The sequence below is a fragment of the Hyperoodon ampullatus genome (genome assembly GCF_949752795.1).
Source record: "Hyperoodon ampullatus genome assembly, chromosome: 1".
In the NCBI taxonomy this organism is placed as follows: Eukaryota; Metazoa; Chordata; class Mammalia; order Artiodactyla; family Ziphiidae; genus Hyperoodon; species Hyperoodon ampullatus.
Window position 1 is genome coordinate 230,056,298 of NC_136914.1, and position 18,408 is coordinate 230,074,705.

Here is an 18,408-nt window from a genome sequence, read left to right on the forward strand (position 1 = left end):
CTATCCTGGAGCTTGGAGGGTGCATCCCCATGGGCTCCAGATTCACCCCATATCTCAGCCATATCCCTCTGTCCTGTCTTTGACCTCAGGAAAACGACCTCCACTGATCATTGTCCACAACATAGGCCTGGTCCTGTCGGTATTAGGATTCTTTAATTTAGGCGTCCTGGGATAGCAGCTCTTTTTAGGCCTGAGAAGGAACCGCTCAGGAGTGTACAACAATTTCAGATGAAACTAATATTCAATGACTATCTCTATAGTGCTAGGTTGTTGACTTCTATTAATCACTATTCTCCTGGTTTTAGCTCTGATGTGGGGATTACAGAGCAGTCAACATTTAAATCTTCATAATCTGTGTATTTGTAGCATCAGTATCATTACTGACCCATAGTTTTTATGCTTTGGGAAGAGTTATTGATTTCATGTATCATGTAAAGGATTCACAATGATGATAGAGCAGCTAAGATTACAATAATGGCTGGTAAAATGTTCAAATTTTCTCTACCTGTGCATCTATTGTACATATATGAGTTAGTTTAATTGTCACTATTAGTGAAATAATATAGAGGACTAGAGAACTTCTTTTAAAAATCACTATTAATGTGTGTGATGAAAATGTAAAAGTTCTTCCATAATCGGTGATGTTGTATCTTGAGAGCCTAGATGAAATTGATATGCCTTCGTGATATACACTATTTTAGCCTATAATTTCACTTTGAAAATTTTACATTACTTTTTACTTTTATTTCATTTATTGAGAAAGACATAATTGTTATGCTGTTGGCTTCAAACTGCTTGAAAAGGACTTGAGTCCTACCTTATTTTACATTTACATAGGTAGGACTTCAAATATAGGATATGGTGGAGGGCATCCGTGCAACCATTCTAGGTTAGGAGCAGCAGTTTCCACTGCTGAGACTTCTCGTTTGGACACAAATGGTTTTCACAGTATGAAGATTATTAGCATTACTGCTGCTACTGAGAAGAATGAGCCTAAAGACAAAATATTTCATGTTGTGTGTGCCTCAGAGGAATGTAGTAACCTCCCTGAGAGGCCAAGAAAGTGCTGCAGGAAGTCATATTTACTACTACAAATATACCTGTGAAGTGAGTTTTGCTACTGCTGAGTTAACTGTGTAACCTGACAATAGTGGGAATCAGTGTAGGAAGCCTCCTATAATAGTGAAGACTGCTCCCATGGACACTATGTCATGGAAGTGTGCTACTACATAGTATGTATCCTGGAGGACAATGTCTGGGGATGAGTTGGCTAAGATGATTCCTGTCAAACCACCTACTGTAAAAAGGACAGTAAAGCCTAAAACTCATAATAGACTGGGATCTCATATAATATTACCTCCGTGAAGAGTTGCTAATCAGGGACTTCCCTGGTGATGCAGTGGTAAAGAATTGGCCTGCCAATATAGGTGAAACGGGTTTGATCCCCGGTCCAGGAAGATTCCACATGCCGCGGAGCAAAAAGCCCGTGCGCCACAACTACTGAGCCTGCCCTCTAGAGCCCGTGAGCCACAACTACTGAAGGACACATGCCTAGAGCCTGTGCTCTGCAACAAGAGAAGCCACCGCCATGAGAAGCCTGCGCATGGCGACGAAGAGTAGCTCCCGCTCACCGCAACAAGAGAAAGCCGGTGCGCAGCAACGAAGACCCAACGCAGCCAAAAATAAAAAAATAAAAAAATTAAATAAAGAGTTTCTAATCGGCTAGATACTTTTACTCCTGTAGGGATAGAAGTAATTATGGTAGCTGATGCAAAGTATGCTACTGAGTCGACAGCTATCCTTATGGTAAATATAAGATGGGCCCACAAGAGAAATCCTAAAAGGCCAGTGGACATGACTCATAATATTCCCAAATAGCTGAAAGGCAGTTTTTGTCCTAAATCGTATGTAATGATATGTGAAATTATAACAAACCCTGGTAGGCCATGAATACACACTTCAGGGTGACCAAAGAATCAAACTAGGTGTTGCTATAGGATTCGGTTTCCTCCTGCAGGGTCAAAGAATGTAGTGTTGAGATTTCTATCTCTTAACACTGTGGCAATTCTGGCTGCTTGGACTGAGAGTGGTAATTATAGTAATATGGCTATAGTTAGGGAAGAGGAAACAAATAATGGTGTTTGGTATTGGGATTTGACTGCTGGTTTTGGATTAAAGACTATAGTAATACAAGAAATAGCACGAAGAATTGAAGAGACACCTGCTAAAGGTAAGGAGGAAATGGTTAGGTCGACAGAGGCTCCTGCATGGGCCAGATTGCAGGCTAGAGCTGAATATACAGTTCCACTTTTACCAGAACCAGCTTCTACTATTGGTAATATGAGTAGAAGTAAGAATGATGGGGGAAGTAGTCAAAAGTTTACATGATTTATTTGGGGAAATGCTACCTCAGGTGTCCCAGTTATTAGTGGCCCAAGTCAGTTTCTGAACCCTGCAGTATAATGGGTACAACTATAAAGAAAATTATTACAAGTGCAGGGACTGTTATGACTACATTAAAGATTTGGGCATCTCCAAGTAGCGCTCCAGGTTAGCATAGCTCAGCCAGGATTAATATCCTCAAGGTGCTGCCTGCTACTCCAGCTCAAGCACCAAATTGTAAATATAAAACACCGATATCTTTGTGATTTGTTGAAAATAATCAGCAGTGTATGAACAGAGGTAAAATGACTTGAGCTCGCATTAGACTGTAAACGTAAAGACAGAGATGGAGCCCTCTGCTCTTGTCCCGTTTCGCTGTGGATCTAGATGAGGTCAAAGCAGGTTTCATCACAGCCCCTGAACGAATTTTGTAACAGTTTCTGCTTGGGTTTTTTTTGTGTGTAATTTATTTTTATAATGGGGTGTAGCTGATTTTCAATGCTGTCTTTCTTGCTGCTGCACATCCACTTGATTCACTTACAGAGAGACATCCATAAATTCTTTTTCAGATTCTTACCAGTCGTATATATTCTTTTATGGTGACTAGAGTGTGCCCAGTCTAGTTTTTTGAGCTGTAGAGTAGGTCTTGTCAATTACCTATTTGGTCTTTGGAAACTTATCTGTGCTAATTTCAACCCTCTGGTTTATGCCTCACCCCACCCCACCTTTCCCCTTTAGCAGCCTTAAGTTTGTTTTCTAAATGTGTGACTCTCTTTTGTAATTTAGTTCATGTGTAGCCATTTTTAGATTCCACCTATAAGTGATATCTTATGCTAAGTGTCCTTTTGTGTCTGACTTATGTCAGTTAGAATGATTGTACCTAAGTTCACCTGAGTTGCTGCAACTGGCCTCATTTCATTGATCTCATGGCTGAGTAATATTCCATTGTACATAAGTACCATATCTTCTTTATCCATTTTTTTCCTTCCAAGGACATTTATATTGTTTCTAAGTCGAGGCTTCTGCAAAAGGGCTGCACAAATAGTTGAAGTGCCTGTGTCTTATGGATTTATGGTTATCCCGAGATAAACACCCAGGAGTGGAAGTGCTGTATGCTCTGTAGCTCTATTTTTTTTAATTAATTAATTTTTTTGGCCTGTGTTGGGTCTTTGTTATTGCACGTGGGCTTTCTGTAGTTGCAGCAAGTTGGGGCTACTCTTTGTTGAAGTGCATGGGCTTCTCATTTCAGTGGCTTCTCTTCTTGCAGAGCATGGGCTCTAGGCTTTGGGCTTCAGTAGTTGTGGTGCACGGGCTTAGTTGCTCCACAGCATGTGTTATCTTTCTGGACCAGGGCTCGAACCCATGTCCTCTGCATTGGCAGTTGGATTCTTAACCACCGCACCACCAGGCAAGTCCCTATAGCTCTGTCTCTATTTCTGGCAGGGTATGACATGGCTGTTTTGATAAGTACTTTATTTTCTAGTAAATTTCAAGTGTATAAAAAACTTTAAATAGCAGTATAAAGTTTTCCACATTCACAAAATACTCCAGTTTGTTTTACCCTGTGAGAGTAGGAGGGCCACTCTCCCAGGGAACGAGCACATAACCCCAAAATGAGGAATAATTATGGTTTCCACATTATAATCCTATCTACAGACCTGCTTCAACTTTCACCAGCTGCCCCAGCTTTGTGGAAATGTATTTTTCTATTCGAATCCAGTTTTCTTTTCTTGGAACCATCACTGGGGCTTTTCCTCACTTAAAAAACCTTGCTGGGTTTAAAGTGTACAAGATGAGCATGATCTGGGTGGTTTTTCTGTATGGCTTCTTTCACTTAGGATGTTTTCAGTGTTTATCCACATTGTAACATTGATCATTATTTCATTCATTTTTTTCCATTGTGATTAAAAACACATAACATTTACCATTTAAATCATTTTTAAGAGCTTTTAAAAAAATTATTTTATTTTATTTTCTATTTTTTGTCTGTGTCGGGTCTTTGTTGCTGCACGCAAGCTTTCTCTAGTTGTGGCGAGCGGGGCTACTCTTCGTTGCTGTGTGCAGGCTTCTCATTGCGGTGGCTTCTCTTGTTACGAGCACGGGCTCTAGGCGCACAGGTTTCAGTAGTTGTGGCACGAGGGCTCAGTAGCTGTGGCTCACGGGCTTAGTTGCTCTGTGGCATGTGGGATCTTCCAGGACCAGCGCTTGAACTCATGTCCCCTGCATTGGCAGGCGGATTCTTAACCACTGTGCCATGGGGAAAGCCCCATTTAAACCATTTGTAAGTACACAGTTCTGTGGCATTAACTACATTCACATTGTTGTAAAAATATCCTCACCATCCATCTCCAGAGCTTTATTTTCCCCATGTGAAACCGTAACCATTAAACACGAACTCATCTCAACCCCTGGCAACCTTATTCTACTTTGTCTTTGAGTTTGACTTATCTGGATACCTCATACTAGTGGAATCATAGAACGTTTGTCCTTTTTGTGTCTGGCTGGTTTCACTTAGCATAATGACTTCAAGGTTCATCCACATTGTAGCCTGTGTGAGAATTACCTTAGTTTTAAAGGTTGAATCATATTCCATTGTGTATATACTACACTGTACTTATCCATTCATCTGTTGAAGGATGTGTTGTGTTGCTTCCACCTTTTGGCTATTGTGAATAATGTTGCTATGAATATGGGGTACAAATGTCTGTTCCAGCCCTTGCTTTCTAGTATTCTGGGTGTACACCCTGGAGTGGAATCAAGGGATCACATCCATGTTTTTTAGGAGCCACCATACAGTTTTCCACAGTGGCTGTATAATTTTACTTTATTCCTTTATATGACAGAATAATGTAGCTTATGAATCTACCTTATTTTGCTTATCCGTTTACCTGCTGATGGACATTTAAATCTTTTCTACCCTGAGCTATTGTGAACAGTGCTGCTATGAATAATTGGTGTACAAGTTTTTGTTTAAATGCCTGTTTTCCATTTTTTTGGTATATATCTAGGAATGGAGTTGTTGAACCACATGGTAATTATATTTTATATTTTTAAGTAAATGGTAAAGGTTTGTACACATAGACTGCACCATTGTGCATCTCCACAAGTAACTTTTAAGGGTTCCAATTTCTGTGCATTGCTGCCAACATTTGTTATTTTTATTTATATATTTTAAAATTGATTTTAAAGTTTATTTTTATTCTAGTGTGTGTGAAGGGGCATCACACTGTGGCTTTCATTTGCGTTTCCATCATGACTACTGACGTTTGACATCTTTCCATGTCCTTGTTGAACGTTTGTATGTCTTGCCTGGAGAGCAGTCCATGCAGCCATTTGTCTGTTTCAAAAATGTTATTGTCTTTTTGTTGATGAGTTGGAAAAGTCCTGGGTATATTCTAGGTAAAGAGTCTTATCAGATATAGAATGTGCCAATATTGTCTTCCATTCTGTGGGCTGTCTTCTTCCTTTCTGGATAGCCTCTTTTGATGCACAAAGGTTTGTAATTTTGAGGAAATCCAATTTATCTATTTTTTTCCTTCATTTCTTATGCTTTACTGTCAAATCTAAGAAACCATTGCTAAATTCATGGTCAGGAAGATTTAATTCCTTGGTTTATTTGAGAGTTCATACAGTCATCCCTCGGTACCCACTAGGCCAGGCTTTAGGCCTAGGTTTGAGTCAGTGTGGGGGTTCAGGGGTCACGGTTTAGGGTTAGGGGTCATTGTTGGAGCGTCCTGGTAGAGGGCTGTGGCTAAAGGGTCGGGGGTTAGAGTTTAGGGGTCAGGGGTAAGGGTCTAGGGGTCTGGGGCTAGGGTTGTTAGGGGGTTACGGTTAGAGGTTAGGGTTCTTAGGGTAAAGGTTAGAGTTAGGTTTAAGCACAATTGGCCCTCATTGCCCTCCCCTCTCTTTCTCTCTGAAGCCTCCAGAATGGATAGGACTTGCCCAGGGTCAAACAGGAGTCAGGGAGCTGAGGTCAATAACTGTTTTTCTGGCCTCCCTTCCCCCAGTCCTGGGCTCTGAGAGAAGAATGAAATGTCTGTTCTTGTCTCGGACTGTTTCTTATCCAACTCAACCTCTGTCAAGGATTGGGGAGGGTGTCAGAAGTCATGCATGGTTTCCTTCTGCCCTCCTACCTGGGAAGGGTGATGCTGGCCCTACGCTGTCTGGGTAGCCCCAGGTTCCAGCACAGCCAAGACAGGAGGGCACTCAGTGGACACGTGTGGATTTATACAGGACTGGGTGCAGTGACCTGCCAGCCCCCAGATGCTGCCTTTTTAAGGGCTGGTGGGGCCCTCCTGGCCCTGGAGGCATCCTTTGTTCCATCTGAGTGGGCATGAATAGATGATCAAGTCTCAGGCAGGACAGCCTTTGACCTCTGACTATCCAGGCAGGCATCTGTGGTCCTCTAGCTCAGTCCAGCCTGGGCATTGTCAGGCCCTCATGTACAGTTACGGAGCTGACCATGATGCTGGGCAATTCAAGAGCTACCTGGGCAGTGTAGACATTCCTTTGAGAAGTTTCAACTACCAACATGCATGTGGCTGCGAAAAAGGCCTCCCGCTCACAGCCCCATAGGCTGCCAAGAGAAGTAATAATCCTCTAAACATTGGAGTGTGTGCCTGACACAACACCCATACAGCAGACCATGGCCCTGCAATCCTTTGTCCTTTCAGTCGTTAGAAACTTTTGACATGCATATTCATTAAGAATCAAAGATATGGGTGCACCTGGACCTCCCAGTGGGAGGTTTACACTGACACTGCCATTGTCTTGGAGAGCCATAGGCATCCATGTGGCCTCTGGAAGCCTGCCAATTATGGGTTCCATGGCATGGAATAATTCTTGAGCCTCCTGTTACTTCATTGCACAAGAGTTTCCTTACCACCCTAGCATTGGTTTCTTCCCTTAGAAAAGGAGAGAGAAGAAACTGGAAAAGGAGCAGTATTGTTTTTCAGGGATGGGGAGTTAATATGGCCAGGGAGGTGGCATAACTCATGGGCTCCCACCTCTCAGGGGCAGGACTGAGGTCTGTGGGTCTTCTGAGGGCACATGGGCTGTTCTGGGCCAGCCTCTGAGATGTGAGGGCCTGATGCCCAAGGAGAGAGACTTGAGTTTACCACCACCAATGATCCTGACTTTTCAGCAAGTGAAAGAACTTCTTGCAGTCTTGGGAGGGACAGTAAGAGCGCTGGATGAGTAGCTGCAGCCCCGACCCTAAGTGAACCCCTTTCTTCCTTTTGTGTCAGACTCTGTGCTGTGCAGTGAGCTGTCATTGACTTAGAATCTGTTGCTTTCTCCCAGCCAGCATCTGTTCTCAGGCCCAAGTGCCTCAGTTTTCCTTTGGGAATTACATCTCACCTGCTTCCAGTCCAAACAGTTGCAGAAGGATGACCCCATGGTCCACCCAGCTCGAAGAAGGGTTTACAACCCACATCTAGCCAGTCCCATTTTCCATCTTCTGGTGTTGGGTCAAGGATGAGAATGCAACCCAAGCCAGATCAAAGGCATTTAAAACCATGACTTTTTGGAATCCAAGAAAAGGAGAAACTCTTTCTCGGAAAATGGATGGTGAGTGGTTGTCAGCCTAGAACTGCTGTTGGCCCAAGGGCAGTGAGAGAGCCTGTGCCTGTGAATGGGGTCCCCCAAAGGCACTGAGCGGGACAAAGATTTGGAGAGAAGCAAGATCACACTGAGACAGTGTGAGCCGCTGGACCTGCAAGGTCCAAACCCATTCTTCAACTTGTGACTTGCAAGTATTAACGTATTTCTACCCTTACAATAAATACTAATTTATTTTACTTCCGTAAGTGTGTCCAGTCGCTGGGAAAAGAAAAAGTCCTGGTTGATACATCTGAGTCAATAATCCCTGATCCTTCCTCAGGTGTCCTCACTGGGTAGGCGTGGCTGGGGGAGGTGAAGACACTGGGTGGGGTCATATACTAGGGGAGCTGCCAGATAGCTCTGTCCCTGCTCCTTCCCTGTCCCAGGAGAGGGAAACCCTGGAAGAGTGATAGGATAACCAGTAGAGGAAGAGGTTCCTCAGTGATTAATTGGCCTTTTTGTGTTTTCCTTAATTTAGGGACCATTTTGGTAATGTGTTTTTACAAAGAAATCCCCCTTTTCCTCTAGGTTTCCAGTTTGTTACAGTAGGTTTCTCTTATTTGATGTTTACTTTTTCCTGTCTAATTTTCTACAGAATCATGACAAATAATGAACAAATATTGATACTTTACTATTAACTGAAGTCCTTATTTACGCTCCTTTGTTATACCTTTCCTTGTTCCAGGGTCTCAAAGGACATGGGGTCATCATGTCTGTTTAGTCTCTCCTGGGCTCTGACAGTTGCTCAGACACTCCTTGTTTCCATGACCTTGACAGTGTGGAGGAGGACTGGTCAGGTATTTTATAGACTGCCGGGCACTGGGATTTGCTTGGTGTTTTTTTTTGTTTTTTTTTTTTTTGTTTTTTTTGCGGTATGCGGGCTTCTCACGCTGTGGCCTCTCCCGTTGTGGAGCACAGGCTCCGGACGCGCAGGCTCAGCGGCCATGGCTCACGGGCCCAGCCGCTCCGCGGCATGTGGGATCTTCCCGGACCGGGGCATGAACCCGTGTCCCCTGCATCGGAAGGCGGACTCTCAACCACTGCGCCACCAGGGAAGCCCTGCTTGGTGTTTTTGTCGTGGTTAGACTTGGCTTTGAAAAAGCAGATCACAGAGGTGAAGTGCTTCCTCTTCACTATATATCAAGAGGACAGGCTCTTAAGGAAACTTCTCACTTATATTCTTAACTTCGGTCACCTAGCTGAAGTAGTGTTTGTCAAGTTTTCCCACAGGTTAATTTTATCCCCATGTCCATCCTGTGTGTCTTATTTAGGAGGAAGTCATAATGCAGAAGCCACACTTGAGGAGGGAGGGCTTAGCTTCACATCCTTGATGGACAGCTGAGTGTCTATATGAATTGTTTTGAAGCTTTGTGCATAGGAGATTTCTATTTAACACCATTCATCGAAAACTATGTAATTTATTTTTACCAGTTTGGACACGTGAATGATTATTGTAAACTTTTGGTTATAATCCATCACTACATTATTAGACTGCTTAGTTCATTCTTACTTTGGCTGTTGAGAGCTTTTTCCATTTGCTCCTGTTTTCATTTTACATAATTTTTCTTTTGTTGGTTTTTAAAGTTTTTGGTACTTCTTTACTTTCTGATATTTTAAGATTATGCTGCTTCATATATTTACTGTCTCAGTCCTAGCATCAGCCCTTTCTTCAAAGAGCCCTTGTTCTTTTTATTAGAGAATGGTATTAAAAACTTACATGTGGGAGCTAAATATGCTCAGCTGACAGTACATAGAAATACATGCATGTATCCCAGCCTATGGATATACACATAATTATAAAGATTTCCATGTGGAACTATGTGTAGGCTAAAGATAGTTTATACCGATGTCTCCAACCGGATCTGTTATGACATGGATATCGTAACCTTCTCCCTTTGTTTGACTGTAACATCCCACTCCAATGGTAAGAAACCTGGCTTCCACCATTTGTCATTTATTAAGTTCAGTGCTTGTTCCATTCGATTACTGATATAGTAGTTTCAGTACTATTAGCTACTACCCCTCATGGGAAAGAACTTAGAGTCCACTGTGTATGTATGGCACATTTTGTCTTTGGCCTACAGATTCTGTACATTTCCAAAGTTAACTTAGGTCAGCCCATTTGTCCCACTACCAACAGTGAGTTTTTCCATACATTTCTGAAACAGTTAGATTCTTTGTTACATTCTGTATTCCAGTCTTTGACACTCCCATATCCTAAGTAGCTAAGTTTGAATAGATTGTAAATTACTTGTTGGGTTGTAAAAATCTGTGGGTGTAGACAAATGCATAGTGACAGGTATTCACCACTAAAGTATCATATGGACTATTTCAACCACATATTCCTTAAACTGTTTACCATTGTCACTTTTACCTTTTCTAGAATGTCATATAAATGAGGTCATACAGTGTGTAGCACTTCAGACTGGATTCTTTCACTTAGCAATGTAAGTGTTAGTTGCATCTATATCTATCTATATATATTTGCATGGGTTGATGATCCATTCCTTTATATCTCTGAATATTATTGCACTGCATGTATATGAGAGGAAAAATAATTTTCCCTCTACACTTCTATGTTCTTTATTGAGATCTCCCTTGTAATGAAAAAGAGACGAACTGGAGAAAACAATCAGAAGTTTAATATATACCATGCGTACCTCCTGTATACTTGAAAGATACCCAGGAAAACTGAGTCACTCCCTGAAATGGCCCAAGCCATTACCTTAAATGCTATCTTCTGCTGAGAACAAGAGAAAGATGTTAGGGAATGGAGGAAGCCATTTAAGGGACGTTATTAGTCAAAGCCCAGTAAACAAGGGTATGGTTGTTACACAGATTTACATCCAGGCCTATTTCATTGACAAGCTTTGTTTTTTTTTTTTTTTTTAAACATTTATTTATTTGGCTGCACTGGGTCTTAGTTGCAGCTTGTGTAATCTTTAGTGGCAGCATGCAGGCCCTTAATTGCAGCATGTGGGATCTAGTTCCCTGACCAGGGATTGAACCCTGGTCCCCTGCATTGGGAGTGTGGAGTCTTAACCACTGGACCAGCAGGGAAGTCCCAACAAACTTTTCTTGATATTTAGTCATCTTTCAATTCCTGGTCCAAAGAGGGACATACCCTTACAAATGGAGATATCCTTAATAAATGGAAATTTACTTCCTAAAAGGGCATTTTCTACTTTATTTATTTATTTATTTTTTTGCGGTACGCGGGCCTCTCACTGTTGTGGTCTCTCCCGTTGCGGAGCACAGGCTCTGGACGTGCAGGCTCAGCGGCCATGGCTCATGGGCCCAACCACTCTGCGGCATGTGGGATCTTCCCACACTAGGGCACGAACCCGTGTCCCCTGCATTGGCAGGCAGACTCTCAACCACTGTGCCACCAGGGAATCCATCTACTTGGTTTTGAAAGATTCTCCTGGGTCTGCTGTTTCTTAAATTAATCAGTCCAAAATAATCCTTTTGTCAAATGGGCATATTTTGGGGTGGTGTATTCTGCTCCCCTTGACATGTATGTGCCCTAATTTGCTTATGAATTCATCTACAGAAGGACATCCTGATATCTTAAGTTTTTAGCCATTATGAATAGAGCTGCTGTGCATTACTTGATGCTAGTTTTGGTTTGAACACAGTTTTTCAAAGCAGTTGTCTAAATACAAGAGGTACGCTTCTTGGATCCTAAGGTCAGACTTTTTAGATTTGGAAAAAACTGCCAAACTGTTTTCCAAAGTTGGTTGTACATGCATTCCACCAGCATCTTGAGTATATTCTTGTATGCTTATTTACTGCCTGTTTATCTTCCTGGGCTAGGTGTGTGTTTCAATCTTTCCTAAATTTTAATGGCGTTGTTGGCATAATTTGAGTACAAATCCTTTATCAGGTATGTGTTTTGGAAATAGTTTCTTGCAGTTTGTGGTTTGTCTTCCTGTTTTCTGAATAAGGTCACCAGACCCAAAGTCATGTTGATTATCTATTTTTGTCTAGGATTTTTATAGTTTGGTAATTTAAATTTGTCTATGGGCAATTTTGAGTGAATTTTGGTTCAAGTTGTAATGTTTGTGTCTACATTCATTTCATTACATATGGTTTGTAATTAATTGCTCCTTAACCAATTTTGGAGAAGATACAGTGAGACACTTGGCTCCATTTCACTTTGGATTTCCAAACTTAGTATATATAGCAGAACTGCCTTCCCTATGAGGCCTCTGGGTTTGTGAGTGCGGCACTCCCGGCACTTTTCTCACGTCCCACAGGGGGCGCCAAACCCACCTGTCTGACTCTGGGGGCACAGGTGCACCCTGCCCACAGACTTTGCTCTGTGACAAGCAGACGGGAGCTTTGACTCCTGTCAGGGCTTAGGTTTCTGGAACATGAGGCATTGTACACACTGACAAGAGCTGGGTTTTCTCAGGAGCCACTGGTGAGGAGACTCCGCAAGATGAAAAAATGAGCAAGTGTGGAGAATCTTCCTGTGCAACTGACTGCTGGCTGGGTGGGTGCATCTTCAGGGGACTCAGGAGAGAAAGAGTTTAATGTGGAATACTATGTGATTTTAGTTAGCTTTATATGCAGTGTAGATGTTGACCACTGTCGTTCTTTGGAGTCCGGTGTCTAGTTTTCCAGGCACTGGTTGTTGATGGCTTTAGGTAGAATAAACATTTTTTTACAACTTTATTGGAGTCGAAATGCTTTACAATGGTGTGTTAGGTTCTGCTTTATAATAAAGTGAATCAGTTATACATACACATATGTCCCCATATCTCTTCCCTCTTGCGTCTCCCTCCCTCCCACCCTCCCTATCCCACCCCTCTAGGTGGTCACAAAGCACCAAGCTGATCTCCCTGTGCTACGCGGCTGCTTCCCACTAGCTATCTCTTTTACGTTTGGTAGTGTATATATGTCCAAGCCACTCTCTCACTTTGTCACAGCTTACCCTTCCCCCTCCCCATATCCTCAAGTCCATTCTCTAGTAGGTCTGTGTCTTTATTCCTGTCTTAACCCTAGGTTCTTCATGACATTTTTTTTTCTTAAATTCCATATATATGTGTCAGCATACGGTATTTGTCTTTCTCTTTCGGACTTACTTCACTCTGTATGACAGACTCTAGCTCCATCCACCTCATTACAAATAGCTCAATTTCGTTTCTTTTTGTGGCTGAGTAATATTCCATTGTATATATGTGCCACGTCTTCTTTATCCATTCATCCGATGATGGACACCTAGGTTGCTTCCATCTCCGGGCTATTGTAAATAGAGCTGCAGTGAACATTTTGGTACATGACTCTTTTTGAATTATGGTTTTCTCAGGGTATATGCCCAGTAGTTGGATTGCTGGGTCATATGGTAGTTCTATTTGTAGTTTTTTAAGGAACCTCCATACTGCTCGCCATAGTGGCTGTGCCAGCTCACATTCCCACCAGCAGTGCAAGAGTGTTCCCTTTTCTCCACATCCTCTGCAGCATTTACTGTTTCTAGATTTTTTGATGATGGCCATTCTGACTGGTGTGAGATGATATCTCATTGTAGTTTTGATTTGCATTTCTCTAATCATTAATGATGTTGAGCGTTGTTTCATGTGTTTGTTGGCAGTCTGTATATCTTCTTTGGTGAAATGTCTAGGTCTTCTGCCCATTTTTGGATTGGGTTGTTTGTTTTTTTGTTATTGAGCTGCATGAGCTGCTTGTACAAAATTTTGGAGATTAATCCTTTGCCAGTTGCTTCATCTGCAAATATTTTCTCCCATTCTGAGGGTTGTCTTTTCATCTTGTTTATGGTTTCTTTTGCTGTGCAAAAGCTTTGAAGTTTCATTAGGTCCCATGTGCTTGTTTTTGTTTTTATTTCCATTTCTCTAAGCGGTGGGTCAGAAAGGATCTTGATGTGATTTATGTCATAGCGTGTTCTGCCTATGTTTTTCCCCTAAGAGTTTGATAGTTTCTGGCCTTACATTTAGGTCTTTAGTCCATTTTGAGCTTATTTTTGTGTATGGTGTTAGGGAGTGATCTAATCTCCTACTTTTACATGTACCTGTCCAGTTTTCCCAGCACCACTTACTGAAGAGGCTGTCCTTTCTCCACTGTATATTCCTGCCACTTTATCAAAGATAAGGTGACCATATGTGCGTGGGCTTGTTCTTATAGGTCTTTTCCTTCTCTTGTGTTTCTTGCCTAGAGAAGATGCTTTAGCATTTTTTGTAAAGCTGGTTTGGTGGTGCTGAACTCTCTCAGCTTTTGCTTGTCTGTGAAGGTTTTAATTTCTGCATCCAATCTGAATGAGATCCTTGCTGGGTAGAGTAATCTTGGTTGTAGGTTGTTCTCCTTCATCACTTTAAATATGTCCTGCCAGTCCCTTCTGGCTTGCAGAGTTTCTGCTGAAAGATCAGCTGTTAACCTTATGGGGATTCCCTTGTGTGTTATTTGTTGTTTTTCCCTTGCTGCTTTTAATATGTTTTCTTTGCATTTAATTTTTGACAGTTTTATTAATACGTGTCTTGGCATGTTTCTCCTTGGATTTATCCTGTATGGTACTCTCTGTGCTTCCTGGACTTGAGTAACTATTTCCTTTCCCAGATTAGGGAAGTTTTCAACTATAATCTCTTCAAATATTTTCTCAGTCCCTTTCTTTTTCTCTTCTTCTTCTGGAACCCCTCTAATTCGAATGTTGGTGCGTTTAATGTTGTCCCAGAGGTCTCTGAGACTGTCCTCAGTTCTTTTCATTCTTTTCTCTCTATTCTGCTCTGCAGTAGTTAGTTCCACTATTTTATCTTCCAGGCCACTGATCCGTTCTTCTGCCTCAGTTATTCTGCTATTGATCCCTTCTAGAGTATTTTTAATTTCATTTATTGTGTTGTTCATCGTTGCTTGTTTCATCTTTAGTTCTTCTAGGTCCTTGTTAAATGTTTCTTGCATTTTCTCTATTCTATTTCCAAGATTTTGGATCATCTTTACTATCATTATTCTGAATTCTTTTTCAGGGAGACTGCCTATTTCCTCTTCATTTGTTAGGTCTGGTGGGTTTTCATCTTGCTCCTTCATCTGCTGTCTGTTTTTCTGTCTTCTCATTTTGCTTATCTTACTGTGTTTGGGGGTCTCCTTTTTGCAGGCTGCAGGTTCGTAGTTCCCGTCGTTTTTGGTGTCTGTCCCCAGTGCCTAAAGTTGGTTCAGTGGGTTGTGTAGGCTTCCTGGTGGAGGGTGCCTGTGTTCTGGTGGATGAGGCTGGATCTTGTCTTTCTGGTGGGCAGGTCCACGTCTGGTGGTGTGTTTTGGGGTGTCTGTGGACTTACTATGATTTTAGGCAGCCTCTCTGCTAATGGGTGGGGTTGTGTTCCTGTCTTGCTAGTTGTTTGGCATAGGGAGTCCAGCACTGTAGCTTGCTGGTCATTGAGATAAGCTGGGTGTTGGTGTTGAGATGGAGATCTCTGGGAGATTTTCGCCGTTGGATATTACGTGGAGCTCGGAGGTCTCTTTTGGACCAGTGTCCTGAAGTTGGCTCTCCCACCTCAGAGGCACAGCACTGACTCCTGGCTGCAGCACCAAGAGCCTTTCATCCACATGGCTCAGAATAAAAGGGAGAAAAAGTAGAAAAAGAAAGAAAGAAAGAAAGAGGATAAAAGAAAATAAAGTAAGGTCAAATAAAATAAAGTTATTAAAATAAAGAATTATTAAGAAAAAAAATTTTAAGTAAAAAAAACAGAAACCAAAAAAAAAAAACAAAACAAAAAAAAAAACGGACGGATAGAACCCTAGGACAAATGGTGAAAGCAAAGGTATACAGACAAAATCTCACACAGAAGCATACACGTACACACTCACAAAAAGAGGAAAAGGGGGAAAAAAATCATAAGTCTTGCTCTCAAAGTCCACCTCCTCAATTTTGGATGATTCGTTGTCTATTCAGGTATTCCACAGACGCAGGGTACATCAAGTTGATTGCGGAGTTTTAATCCGCTGCTTCTGAGGCTGCTGGGAGAGCTTCCCCTTTCTCTTCTTTGTTCGCACAGCTCCCGGGGCTCAGCTTTGGATTCGGCCCCGCCTCTGCGTGTAGGTCGCCGGAGGACGTCTGTTCTTCGCTCAGACAGGACGGGGTTAAAGGAGCCGCTGATTCGGGGGCTCTGGCTCCCTCAGGCCGCGGGGGAGGGAGGGGCAGGGAGGCGGGGCGAGCGTGCATCGGAGGAGTCCGGCGTGACGTTGCGCCAGCACGAGGCGCGCCCGTGCGTTCTCCGGGGGATGTTGTCTGTGGAGCCGGGGACCGTGGCAGTGGCGGGCAGCACAGGCTCCCGGGAGGGGAGGTGTGGAGAGTGACCTGCGCTCGCACACAGGCTTCTTGGTGGCGGCAGCAGCAGCCCCAGCGTCCCACGCCCGTCTCTGGGGTCCGCGCTTTCAGCCGCGCCTCGCGCCCGTCTCTGGCGCTCCTTTCAGCAGCGCTCTGAATCCCCTCTCCTCACGCACCGGGAAACAAAGAGGGAAGGAAAAGTCTCTTGCCTCTTCGGCAGCTCCAGACTTTTCCCCGGACTCCCTCCCGGCCAGCCGTGGCGCACTAACTCCCTTCAGGCTGTGTTCACGCCGCCAGCGCGCTCTGACTGAAGCCCGAGCCTCAGCTCCCAGCCCCGCCCGCCCCGGCGGGTGAGGAGACAAGCCTCTCGGGGTGGTGAGTGGCGGTCGGCACTGCTCCTCTGTGTGGGAATCTCTCTGCTTTGCCCTCCGTACCCCTGTGGCTGTGGTCTCCTCCGCGGCCCCGAAGCTTTCCCCCTCCGCCACCCGCAGTCTCCGCCCGCGAAGGGGCTCCTAGTGTGTGGAAACCGTTTCTCCTTCACGGCTCCCTCCCACTGGTGCAGGCCCCGGCCCTATCCTTTTGTCTCTGTTTATTCTGTTTTCTTTTGCCCTACCCAGGTACGTGGGGAGTTTCTTTCTTTCTTTCTTTTTTTTTTTTTTCGGTACACGGGCCTCTCACTGTTGTGGCCTCTCGTTGCGGAGCACAGGCTCCGGACGCGCAGGCTCAGCGGCCATGGCTCACGGGCCTAGCCGCTCCGCGGCATGTGGGATCTTCCCGGACCGGGGCACGAACCCGTGTCCCCTGCATCGGCAGGTGGACTCTCAACCACTGCGCCACCAGGGAAGCCCCGTGGGGAGTTTCTTGCCTTTTGGGAGGTCTGAGGTCTTCTGCCAGCGTTCAGTAGGTGTTGTGTAGGGGTGGTTCCCCGTGTAGCTGTATTTCGGATGTATCTGTGGAGAGGAAGGTGATGTGCGTGTCGTACTCTTCCGCCATCTTCCCGCTCTCCCAAACATTTTAATAATAGTAATTTTTCTGACGCATGAGCATGGAATATTGTTTTCTATTGTGTCTTCAGTTTCTTTACCAGTGCTTTATCGTTTTCTGAGTATAGGTCTTTCGTGTCCTTGGTTAAATTTATTGCTAAATAGTTCGTTGTTTTGGATGGAATTGTAAATGGGATTGTTTTCTTAATGTTTCTTGCTGGTGGTTCATTATTAGTGTATAGAAACGAAACTGATTTGTGTATATTGACTGAATATTTTGCAACTTTACTGAATTTATTTTTTAACATATTTTTTGAAGTAATGTGAAAAATTGCAATACTAAAATCTCACCGTTCCTACTGCCCCCCAGGTGATCCACAGGACCCACGACATGGTAGCTACTACTATACTCTTCCCACGGTGCCTCTTAATACCATGCGGACTCCTACAAGGGAAATAAGTATCACAACTTTGGTTGAACGTGGTCTGGGTAAGTCTTGGCCTCTATAAGAAAAATTTGATGTCTGTCTTCTTTGATTTTCTGGCATGATACTGACATGGTTGTCTAGAAAAGTAATTTACTTTCCAGTAATTTAAAATGTACAGAAAAGTTGCAATAATGTCAAAAAGTACTCACATTGGCCACTTGACACAAAATGCTCAGTGTGTTTTGCCCAAGGCACCAGCACATAACCCCTAAATGAAGAAATCCTGATGTCCACATTATAATTTAATACTCAGCCCCACTTCAACCTTCACCTACTGTCCGAACGGTATGAAAATGTCTTTTTCCGTCCTGATCCAGTTTTCTTTTTCTGGACCCATGACTGAGTTTCTCCCTCATTTGGACAACCTTGATGGATTTGAAGCAGACAAGATGAGTATGGGATCTAGGGGGCCTTTTCTGTATGGCTTTTTTCACTAAGAATGTTCTTTACGTTCATTTTTGTAACAAATATCAGCGCTACACTTTTTTTTTTCATTGTCATTAAAAATACAAAACACGACTTTAGCATTTAAATCACTTTATGTATACAGTTTTGTGGTATTAACTACCTTCATTTAGTTGCACAAACAAGTTAACTAACATGTGTACCTCCTGTGTGCATGGCAGATACCCAGGAAATTGAGTAACACCCTGAAACGGCCCAAGACATCACCTTAAAC